Below are 13,114 nucleotides of genomic sequence, written 5' to 3'. Positions count from 1 at the left end.
AGTGGATAAGAAACTTTTTCCCTGTGTCCCAAATAAGACATGTCTTTTACATTATGATCCAGCATATGTGCACACACAAACACAGAAATAAACACATATGCACACACACACTCAACTGAACAAAATGAATCATGAAATAATTTGCTTTGTACTCTTATATGTTTGATATACTTTGATATTTTCTTGTGTGCTTTGTTTATTCTATTTTATTTAATTCTTTAAAAACATAATCTGACACCTAACTGGGTCCAGATCTCAGAATATGGGAAACATTCCTCTCTTGTCCTCCGTATCAGCATTCCTATGTTTCTGTTCTTTCTCCCATCATCAGCAATTTCTCTGAGAATACATTCTCTCATTTCTTCATGCAATATGTATTTCTTGAGCGACTACTGACAACTGAACTAAGTCTAGTTGGAGATGGAAGACTGATACTTGTATGTAACATTGCTACTTGTCTCAAGGTTCTCACAGTCTAACAGGAAAAAAAGACACGAAATTTATAAAAATTAATGAATGACGACCCTTACAGCTAAATTAAGTGCATGAAGAAGAGCCTTTATTTCTGTGGGAATATTTTTTTTAAAAAGTTAACTAAGGAGATGATCTATGTAGTCTAAAAATGAGGTGGAGCTTTGAAGATGGAGAGGGAGTGAAAAATTCCAAATAGACCAGTGGGTGAGACTCTAAGCAGAGGAAAATGGTGTATAAAGACAGCAAGCATTAAACCTGTGCTGTCAAGTGAAGCTGCTTGTCAAGTTTAATGCTTAGAAGATCAATGTGGCAAGGGTACAGCAGCAAGAGGGTGAAGCTGGCAGAAACATCACTGAGAGCCGAACCTCATGTTTGAAGCTACAGAATTTTGGCTACATTTTTCAGGAGTGTCACTGATGTCAGTAGACGGTTTCGTGATAAGCTTTGTAGAAATATCTTTCTAGGTCAATGTGAGTATCAATTAGAGGGGTGTCATCCTGTGATACATAGGAGAGATGACAAGGAACTAAAATAAGTTTGTAGAATTGGAAACAGAGAGTTGAGGAAGCATTAAAGAAGTTATAGAAGTAAGGGCTGGCCCTGTGGCCGAGTGGTTAAGTTCGCGCGCTCTGCTGCAGGTGGCCCAGTGTTTCGTCAGTTCGAATCCTGGGCGCGGACATGGCACTGCTCATCAGACCACGCTGAGGCACCGTCCCACATGCCACAACTAGAAGAACCCACAACGAAGAATACACAACTATGTACCGGGGGGCTTTGGGGAGAAAAAGGAAAAAATAAAATCTTTAAAAAAAAAAAGTTATAGAAGTAGAAAAAAAAATCAGCCAAATCTCATCACTAGTGATATCTGTTTACTAAGGTGAAGGAACTATGCCAAGACTTTTGTGTACATTATTATCTCCGCCAACCACCTTAAGAGAATGGATAGGGCTTTTCCCTGTGTTTGAGTGAGGATATTAGCATTTAGAAAGATTTCTTTGGCTCTCCAAGTTCAAACAGCTGTAGATCCAAGTTTCAAAAGTTGGTTTTCTGATTCCAAAAGTTTTGCATTTAATGTCAGTTAGAAAAGTCTTCTACTATTTCATCTTTAAAATTCCCCACTATTGTACGTTGTATCTTTGCTGATGTAAATTGTGGGTTTACTTCCTTTGTTCATTTTTCTAATGGGATGATCAATGTGTGAGTTGTCTTGACATCATAAAAATTACTACTCTTTTCTCTTTGGGGTGAATTAGTTTTTGCTGCTTCATTAGTTATTCTTGTCTTCATGGGAATATAACTGGGGTTGAAATGCTGTCAGAACCAAGGAAGCTTCCTCCACATCCCAATCTCTCAGGGGTCACATGAGCTTACTAGATCTTTTGTTCCCCTCATGTCCATTACTTTCCTCACTCTGTAGGTTTTTTAATAGAAATTATATATATATTATATATATATATTTATATAAAAAAATATATATCTTTAACTACAGCACACAAAATGGTCATACTAAAATGGAGCCCCTTGTGTACATGTCCATGGCAGGATTATCAACTGGAATTTGAATCCTATTTCTACTTATTTAGGGGAAAGATAATCTGATGTTCACAGCTTATCTTGTATCATTTCTTTCCTAATTATTGTGGCTGGAGGTGTGAAGAGCCTGATCGTAAAATGGCCCCCGGAAGTCATAGTACACTGTGTGCGCATGAGTGTGTTGTGAATTATGAACATTTTTACAGTGGGGATACCTGAGTTGATATACTCCAAAATGTAACTCCCAAAATACAAATGCCAGAATGTTAATCAACAGATGAAAATAAAGTGGAGATCTATTTCTAGGCACAAGATTATTTGAAAACAATATTAATCAAGTGGGAGGAACAACATGTGAGTGAAAGTCTCCTTGTGTCTTGAGTTTCAGCTGTAGTGGGGAGGCCATCTCAGTCCTCAACATCCTCTGACACTATCTCTCATCACTCTCTGTTCAGCACATTCTCCTTACATATGACTTCCTCTTGAGCTTTGATTTTCTGAAAAAAATGCCTTTCTCAGGATCTTTGCAGTGGCCAATTCACCCTCAGGGCATACTTTGCCAGATAACCTCACCTCACTCAACCTCTCCTATTGCAGTCTCTGTTCAAATGTTACCTGTTTTCCAGCTGTGCCTGAACATCCAGTTAAAAATAACACCCAAATCCACCCTTTCTGTACATGCTCTTTTTCATAGCACCTGTCAATATCTGATGATATGCAATTTTTGTATTTTCTTGTGTTCTTTCTCCATCATAGATTGTAGAGACTTTTGTTACTCAGCACTCTATACTCTTTGCACAGGAGATGATCAGTCCTAAATTCATATTCCCCAAAGGCATGACAGAATTTCTCATTAAAAGCATAGAATATATGACCACTTGAGGGAAAGGCTGAGGGTAGGATAGGAATTACTAATCAAAGATGGCATGGGAGGTTCCATAAAAAGGAAAAATTCCATGCAAAAATTAAAGATACTAATTTATTGCATACAAAATGTAAATTCTAACATTTGAACTATGTCAGTAATGCCCATTGGTGTGAAAATTAGTCATGGTATTTTTTCTTTCCTGATAGTCATCTCTAACACATGGAACCAAGAAATAATACACAAATTTCAGAATTTCTTCTTGAATTTTGAGGAACCAGAATTTCAGTCACTCATTTAATAGATTTTCCTCTCCAGGTACCTGATCACTGTGTTTGGAAATCTGCATGTTTTCCTGGCTGTCAGCTTAGACTACCACCTCCACACACCCATGTACTTCTTCCTCTCCAACCTCTCCTTTGCAGACATCTATTTCATCTCTATAACTATCGAAAAGTGGTTGGTGAACATCCAGACCCAGTGAAAAATTATAAGCTATGAAGCCTGCATTGCACAGATGTATTTTTTCATTCTTTTTGCAGTTTCAGACATCTTTATCTTGACCACAACTGCTTCATGGCTACCTGCCATCCACCGCAACACACAGTCATGATGAACATTTGGCTGCATGGACTGCTGTTCGTTCTGGTTACCTGGGTCATGAGTTCTTGAATTCCGTGTTTCACAAGAATGCTGTTGAAAGTGTCCTTATGCACAGACTCGGAAATCCCCCACTTTTTCTGTGAACTCAAGCAGATGGACCAACTTGCTTGTTTTGACACCTATTGTAAATGACAGAGTGCTGTATTTTGCAGCTGTGCTGCTGGATGGCAAACCTTTTGTTCTGAAAGCATGCTTTTTTAAGAAAACTTTTCTAAAAGAGCCAATTGTCCTACAACTGAGGAAGTGCCCATGATTGCAGAGGTCAAAGCCTCCAAGTCAGAAATTGTCATTCTTTGATCAGACATTGAGAGTAGAACTTACTCCTTTTAAGTATTCCCTTAAGTTTTTTTTCAACTTCTCTATTCAAATTAAGTAACTCACTTTATTAAGATTTCTGTTCTCTCTGATATCTACCGTTTTTTCCTCTGTTGTTTTCCTACTTCTCAAACTTTATTTCTAACCTTAAGTTATAAATTTATGGAAATATCCATTTACCCAGTAATACAACATGGATTTTTTTTCTTTTTCTTGAAGTAATTTTATTGGGATTATAATGGCTTGTAAAATTGTGTAATTTCAGGTGTACATTATTGTATTATCACTTCCTGAATAACTTCATTGTGCTCACCCCAAGTAGTCTAATTTCTATCCATCACCATGCATATGTGCCCCTTTGTCACTTTCGCCCAGCCCACAACCGTCTTCCCCTTTGGTAACCACTAATCTGTTCTCTTTATCCATGTATTTGTCATCTTCCACATATGAATGAAATCATGCAGCATTTGTATTTCTCTGTCTGGCTTATTTCGTTTAACATCACACCCTCCAGATTCATCCGTGTTGTTGCAAATGGGACAATTTGGCACCAGGGACCAGAAACAGATCTACCCAGTGGGACAGCCGCTCTCCAGGCCAGAGAGAGTATTCGTAGGGCTGCTGAGCCCTGAAAGAGTGATCGGGTCCTGGGTGGCTGTGGAGAGAGTCCCAGCAGCCTTGAGCCTGGTGGGTAGAGGGAGCTCATTGTGTCCCTGCGGTGCCTACAAGCAGCTCTAGCTCGGGTCCCAGTGAGGAAGCCCCACCTGCCTGCCAAGCACAATGTGGATTTTTAACATTTTTTCTCAAATGACATATATCATACCAAATAATTTTGTTTGTTTTATTAAAACAACAGTCATGAGTTGTACTCCTGCTATGGAGAAAACTACATTTGGCAACTAAGGTCATTTATAAAATTTTAAAGTAGAAGGAAATCTAAGAACACAGTTTTTCACTTATGCATACATTAATCCTTTGTATATTACTACCTTAACGGCTCTTCTGAAAATGTAGACATTAGCATATAATGTACTTAATAGCTGATCATCAGGGTTTTTTTTTTTTTTTTGAGGAAGATTAGCCCTGAGCTAACATCTGCTGGCAACCCTCCTCTTTTTGCTGAGGAAGACTAGCCCTGAGCTAACATCCATGCCCATCTTCCTCTACATTGTATATGGAACGCCTATCAAAGCATGGCTTGCCAAACGGTGCCATATCCACACCTGGGATCCAAACTGGTGAACCCAGGCTGCCAAAGTGGAGCCTTCACACTTAACTGCTGAGCCACCGGGCCGGCCCCTCATCATTGGGTTTTATTCTCCTTATTAGGAATTTGCTCTCCTATTGGGCTCTCTTATACAGTGTCCACAATGCCAACCATAGTCCCTATGGAAAACTGATCATCAAACATATGTCTCAAGGAGGAGGCTTCATTGAAAGACAAATTTTAATAAATAGATTGACCTATGTGACCTTAGAGTTAGAGATGACCTTATATATGATGGAGCAAAATTTAAAGTCATATAAAGCATTACTATGCAAAACTATTTCTTTTTCATGCTGTACATCTACTCATTAGAGCATACAGGATTGGTGTCCATGTGCAAAGGAGTTTAGACATACGAGTGAAGAGTTGATTGGCTTTTTAAAGCATTTTCATTCAATTAGCTTCGTGTTTCTGCTAGAAAACTTCCCGTCCCACAGATAAGATGACTCCTTGCATTGCTCTAAACAAAAAATCTTCTGCTTCTAAATTTTTTCATAATCACTAAAGGGGTGGTCAATGATCATTAGCATTATCACCCACTATATAGCTCCATTATGCTCAAGAATCTATTTTCCTTTATTGTCAAAGAATGACTCAAGAGAGACATTTAATTCTTGTCCAATTTTGTGAATCAGGATCACCAGTTTTTCTATACAACTATGCAAGTAGTTTCAACCTCTCCTGGTTACCTAGAGAGAACCCCAATGAAACATTTTTTTAAATAATTGTCTGAAATAACAGACTATGAATGCTGTCTTGAAATATAAGAACAAATGTCAAAGATAAGCAGCAGCTGATTATTATTATAATTGTCCTCACTTCTGTTAGCTTTGATTATTGCATCAGCTAGCCATTGTTGCATGAAATGCCAACCTAAAAGCAAATGAAGGGATTATATGGTAGGCCACTGAGCTCTGCTGGTCCCCGCATGAGTCTATAGTCAACAGTGAGTCTCTCCAGTATGTTTCTAAGGCTCTTCCTTGATGTGTGGCCATGGTGCTCTTCTCACTTGAACCAATACACGATCAGTTTACTCTATTTCTGTATCAGTTTTTATCTTCTGTTTTACCAAAAAAAAAAAAAGAGTATCAAGTGTGAATTGCTTTAATTTACTATTATTATGTCTATATTCATCTAGGACACTCTTCTTTTTCCCAGGTAGAAGAGATATCTCCTACCACTGCTCACTGTGAATTGGCTACCAGTGCTCTAGATTCCTCTTTGATCCATGCACCCTAGATTGTTTACTTATAACTAATTTATTGAATATAATCACATACCATATCCTGCATATATTTAAAAAGCACACTTTGATTAAAGAAGCCATACAAAAATTTTAATAGATGTTGTATGTTTCCATTTGTGTATCATTCATAGAAGTACACAATATGCTTTAATGGTATTTTATGCAATTGTTAAAAATTTAATGTCTCTGAGCCTCACCTTCCTTGTTTCTGAAGATAATCTGGGACAGTAAACATAACTTTAGATATATGTTGCAAGATATAGATGAAATATATGTACATATTTTGTTGAGTCTGAAAATATGTTCAAAGATAAAGTTGTGTGTGTGTACACATGTGTATACATTTGTACACATTTATATTTCAAATGAATATATGCACACAAACACAGGTTCATTTCTAGTCATATTTTATGTTGAAAGTAAATGAGAGAAAGTTGGAGAAGATAGAAATGAAAAGAATGAATGTTTGAGTTAACACAAAATTAAAAGGATGTAGAAATTTAGACACAAAGATTTAATGAAAATGCTATACATAAATTTAAACGATGGATTGCTTTTCATATCTTAATGTCTGAAACTCATCAAAGACTGAATTACACTTTCTTTTAAGCAAAGGGAAAATCTGCACCAGGTAAAGAGGCTGAATATATCCAAATAGATTTTAAATTTCTTCTTCTACTTTAAGTGAGATTATGCAAAACACCTTTGCACAGGGGAAACTAAATGAATGCATCAAGAAGCTTAATCTCAGTTTCTTGAAAAAACTTTTATTTGGTAAATGTTTGTATTTAATTCCTAATCTTAATGCAAAATTACCACACTAGTGATTTAAAACAAACACATTTATCCTCTTACAATTCTGAAGGTCAGAAGTCCGAAATAGGTCTCACTGGGCTAAAATCAAGATGTTTGTCAGAGTAGATTCCTTCTGGAGGCTTCAAGGAAAACTCTGTTTACTTTCCTATTCTAACTGAGATTATAGTGCAAAAAGTACAAATATATGTCTTATAACTAACAAATATTTCATAATAATGGACTATGTGGCAGCTCTTAACTTGTGATAAAAGTATGAAATTCCTAATTGTTTTTGGCAAGTGTGTTGAAACATAAGTGTGTAGTGCCCAAGGTTTATGTCAAGGAAACTAAAGTTCTCCCTCTTTATAAAGAGAATAGCTACTTTCCACAGATATCAAAGGCTGCTTTTCCACCACAAGTCAATATGTTGAAGATTTAAGGCAACTAATCTAGACAGAATCCTCACTCCCGAATTTGTAGAAAATTTAAAATCAGTGTCGGGATAAGGTGCTGGGAAGTTAGTCCTCTGAAATCTAGCAGAGATCATGAGGGGGGACTAAGAAAAACTGCATTCACTTTATTCTAACCTGACCTATTAGGAGCATAGAATCCACAGGAAAACATTTCTTTCTGTCCAGACTAATATCCCACAGGGAAATCAGTGCTTCGAGCTTTGAGGAACAAGAGTGAAATGTGCCTAATGAACAGACACAGGGAGTTGTAAATCCCTCCTCTGCTTGTCCCTTATGCAACCTTGGGCTGGATGGGACATGGTTGTTGTTTTTGGAATCTTAAGTTTGGCTGGGAGACTAATGCTTGACTCCTTCCTGATGCCTTGTGTCGAGACAGAGCTTCAATCTCCATCATCAATCATCCACGAGGAATTTGGACTTCCACTCGGCAAGCTTCTCCTCTGATCTCCTAACCAGGAGAGTCTGAGAGCTCAGTGGGGACTGTTGGAAAAGGAAAGAGAGAATCAAAGCAAGTGCACACACCTGAGGTCAGTTGAGAGCCACCAGCCTAGGCCAGAGCCAAGACACTGCTACAGTTGTTTGCTCACCTGATTAACGAATTAATCAATTTATCACGTTAAAATTAGAAATGAGTATTGAACTCAGCAATGCATGGGTGATTGTTCACAATTAAGTGATACACCACAATTAGAGAAGGGAAGGAAAGGCATAAAGTGCCTCCAGTAGAATAGAACATATCCAAGAGGTTTTGCAGTCAAAGGGAGTAGGAAAATATGGTATCATGCGAGGAAGGATGTCCAGTGAAGTGAGAGCATCTCCTTTTTTTTTTTTAATGGGGCATATTCAACTGTCTTCATATTGATGAGAAAGACCCAGACTAATGTGTTACTTGCAAATATTTCCTTGCAACAAGAGTTCATAAGACATTTCATAGTATCTTCTTTCCCTCTGGGTATTCACATTAAAAAAAAAAAACACTTTGACTTGATAAATAAAAAGGGGCATGCTAAATAACTTTACCCTGCAATTATTTCATATGCGTGGGCTGAAGATACTTCTGGGTTAGTTATTCAACTGTTTTCTCTATTGTAAATTGTACAAGTACTTTATACATTTGTGAAATGAGGTCAGAGTGATTTTATCCTTGTTTTTGATTGCATTCTTCTAAACAAGAAACTAGAGTTTTTTCCACTAATTTTGTTCTTTGTCATTGAATTATTTTATGTATAGATGAATATGTGGGGAATCATGTTTATTAGTAATATGGGGTCAAATTTATCACTCAGTCATGTTGTGTTCTTTCTATTGCTTTTTTAGATTTTATTTTTCTTCCCAGAAGTATTTAGCTCTCACTTTTATACTCTTCACTTGGAATATTTGATATAAACAAAAGTCAAAGTAAATTTTCTTCTGTACACTTAATGCTAATGTCACCCTTTATATATATTACCAACTAGTTTTTACATTCTTTTCATTCCCTCTTGTTCCCTGCAGCCCTTTTTTGGTTAGATCTATTTCTAAGAGTCGCATTATCTTTGACCATCAACTGAAAGACATTCGTTTCTACACTTGATTAAAGGGTAACTTCAACTTCCATAATGATATTTTAATCCACATATCTTTATATAAGAAGAAATTATAACTTAGATACTGTTATTCGCAAAGTTTAAAAGCCATTCTATTTTATTCTTTTATTTCCAAGTCTTTGGAAATTTAATCTGGAATTACTAACCCATGTTGATATTAGTAAATTATTATTATTTTATGTCTATATATGTTAGTTTTAGATTCTTATTCAATTTTGCCTCATACAGTTGTTTTTAAACCACTATACTTAACCCAATTGTATTCCTCTTGACAATATTTATTCCATAAGTTCTTAGTTTCTTTTATAATTATCTTTCTATGCTATGCACACATACATCTTCATACTCTTTTAACAAAATCATGAGTAGCATCTTGTGCCCATAATAAATCCTCTTTATGTCTTAGTGAAATCTTGTTTTCTGTGTCCACTCTTCCTTCTTACTCAGTAATAGCTCATGGGCCTATATCCAATAATTAGTGCAAAGCCAATTAATTATTTAAATGTCTGCAAAATGTTATGGCTGTGCTATTCACACTTACATATTCTCTCTCAATACATTACTATTATAACAATTATACAAAAGTATTTTGAGATTGTTATATTAAAATTCTACTTCTCCACCAGAGGCAATATTGTTCCCCCAAAGACAAGAACATCCAGAGGACACTGAGGAACAGGCAAAGACATATTTGGCGTCACATGAGGGCTGTCAGTAGAAGCTGAGGACGCATCCTCAGCATCCTACAATGCACGGGACAGACCCCACAACAAAGAATGACCTAGCCAAAAATGTAAATAGTGCAAAAGTGAGAAAACATGAGTTAAAAAAATCTATATTTTGATACTATAGCTGGCTTCAGGTTGTTTTCCGAACATGTAACACTTCACACTTTTGCCAGCAAAATTAAAGAATCCTATTTTGCTACCTGTTTAGAAATTCCATCTCCAATCAACATGAAACATCTTTAAAACTTGAAGATCTCACAGGTTGAGGAATGTGAAAGAGATTTCTTGTTTTTTTTGAGACAATTATTCAATTTGAGCAAATATTCATATCCTTGATCCCCATGGTCATTATTATATACCATCTCTATCACATTGTCTTTATTATTCCCCTTCTCACACTTGCTTCCTTTCTTGGATGAATAAATGAAGTGCTATAATCCTCAGGGCCTTTGCAGTAGTTGTTCCCTCTGCCAGGCACACACTTCCCCAGGTACGCTCTTGGCTCCTGCCTTCTCTTCATTGAGTTCTCTCTTCAAAAGTCACCTTATTTACTGGTGTTTACTGAACACCAATTAAAAAATAAAACTCCTACCTGTTCTCTACTTTATACTGGCTTTTCTTTTCTTCATAGTACTTGCCATCATCTGGTGTATTATATGCTATTTTTATTTGTTTTTATTCTTTCACCATCACTGGATTGTGGTTGCTTCTGTCTTTCAGCACTCTATACTCATTGCCTGTAAAGTGCTTGGAACATGTTCAAATCTTAATAGATATTTCTCGAATGCATGAAAGGTATACTCAGTAAAACAGTATAATGCATGATCTCTTGGGAGAAAATACTGAGAATGGGTCAAAAATGCCTAATCAGAGATTAACAGGGAATCACTTAAAGAGAATAAATCCATGCATAAAATACTGACATTGATTTTTTGAATGCAAAATATAGAAATCGTAGCATTCCAACAATGGGAGTAATGCCATTTGTGTGAAATTAGTAATGTCATTTTCCTCTTTCCTGGTAGTCAGTCCAGCCACATGGAACCAGGCAATGAAACAGGCATTTCAGGATTTCTTCTTCTGGGATTTTCAGAGTAATCAGAATTGCAGTCCTTCACATTTGGGCCTTTTCTCTCCATGTATCTGATCACTGTGATTGGAAACCTGCTCATTACCTTGGCTGTCAGCTCTGACTCCCACCTCCACACACACATGTACTTCTTTCTTTCCAACCTGTCATTTGTAGACATCTGTTTCACCTCCACCACCATCCCAAAGATGTTGGTGAACATCCAGATGCAGAGCAAAGTCATAACCTATGCAGGTTGCATCACCCAGCTGTATGTTTTGGTAATCTTCTCGGTGCTGGACATCTATCTCCTGGCCGTGATGGCCTATGATCGATTTGTGGCCATCTGTCACCCCGTGTACTACACGGTCAGCATGAACCATCAGCTCTGTGGAATCTTGCTTCTAGTGTCTTGGATCACAAGTGTCTTGCTTCTTTCTTACAAACCTCAATGGTGTTGCAGCTCTCATTCTGTACACACATGGAAATCCCCCACTTTTTCTGTGAACTCAATCAGATGACCCGACTTGCATGTTCTGATACCTTTCTTAATAATATGGTTATGTATTTTACAGCTATGCTGCTGTGTGGTGGTCCCCTCGCTGGTATAATTTATTCTTACTTTAAGATAGTTTGCAGTATATGTGGAATCTCATCAGCTCAAGGGAAGTATAAAGCATTTTCCACCTGTGCATCTCACATCTCAGTTGTCTCCTTATTTTTTTGTACAAGCCTAGGAGTGTACCTCAGCTCTGCTGCTAGCCAGAGCTCACACTCAAGTGCAATAGCCTCAGTGATGTACACCCTTGTCACACCCATGCTGAATCCCTTCATCTACAGTCTGAGGAATAAAGAAATAAAAGGGGCTCTGAAAAGATTCTTCGGGATGGCAAGTTCAAAAGGGCCAGTTATACTTGGGCAGAAGAAATGCCCAGGATTGCAGGACTCAAAGCCTCAGAGTTAGAATTGTGATTCTCTAATCACATTGCAGAAGTAGAACCTGCCTTTTTTATTTATTTCCTGGAATTATCACTTTTTCAACTTCTTTGTACAATTTAGATACTTTATTATGCTTTTCTCTCTCTCTGATATTTAACAGGTTTTTTCCTCCTTTTTTTCCTATTTTCCTAATTTATTCCCAACCTTTGATATGAAAACAATTGGAAATTTCCATTTATTTCATGGAATAACTTGATTATTGTATGTGTTAGCTGTTGCTGCATAACTACTCAACACAAAATAAAATGGTTTAATATTATGTATATATTATCACATTGAATGGTATGGTGGGGAGTTGTTCTGAGCTCTGTGGTGCCTCATAAATCTGGAACTAGGTGTGATTCCCCATGCTGTGTTTCTAAGGCTCATCCATGAATCTCTGCACTGCTGTAGTGTTCTTTTTAAACCAAGTTAAGGTTATTTCATTCATTATTATATCTATGTTAATCTAGTTTACAGAAAAAAATAATTATCAAAGTAATTCCACTGCACTATAGCCATATGTAACACTTTTCTTTCTTCTCAGTTTGATGTATCAAACGTCTTCTTCAGAGTGACTCAGCTACCTGTGTCCTAGACCCTACCCTGAGTCATGTGTCAATAGAAATTTTCCTTTTAACTACTTTATGAGAGTATAATGACTTAAAATAAACTGCACATATTTAAAAAGTTCAGACAATAGAGAGAGTAGAGAGACTTTCCAGGGTGACACCAACAAGATGACAGTATAACATTTTCTAGTACCTGTCTGCTCCCAGAAACATCAAATTAAACAGCTATCCATCCACCAAAATACCTTTGCAGGAGTCAAGGATTCCAGATGAGTGACTAAAGCACCTTGGTGGATCAAATTAATAAAAAAGACACATTTAAGAGAGTGAAAATGACATTTTTATGTTACCCCTGTCATGCCTACCCCAAGCCTGTGTGGCCCATTGTGGAGAGAGACACTCTCTAAGTGAGGACAGTACAGTGAAGTGAGCACCTGACTTCACCTCAGACTCCAGTGCCAGACCAACCCCAGTGCCAGGCTAACCCCTCTGAGTCTAGGCTCCAGACCAAGTCCTATACATTCTGTTCCTGGTCTGCTGCAGCACCAAG

The 13,114-nt window shown here is 37.1% G+C and overlaps 2 pseudogenes; both read left to right on the top strand.

Annotated features, from left to right (window-relative positions):
- Positions 3,095-3,788, top strand: OR7AQ1P (olfactory receptor family 7 subfamily AQ member 1, pseudogene; annotated as a pseudogene).
- OR7A256P (olfactory receptor family 7 subfamily A member 256, pseudogene) lies at positions 10,984-11,933 on the top strand (annotated as a pseudogene).

This window comes from Equus caballus, chromosome 23 (assembly GCF_041296265.1).
Source record: "Equus caballus isolate H_3958 breed thoroughbred chromosome 23, TB-T2T, whole genome shotgun sequence".
NCBI lineage: Eukaryota > Metazoa > Chordata > Mammalia > Perissodactyla > Equidae > Equus > Equus caballus.
The sequence above is the reverse complement of the archived record's forward strand: the minus strand, read 5'-3'. Positions and strand labels throughout refer to the sequence as shown.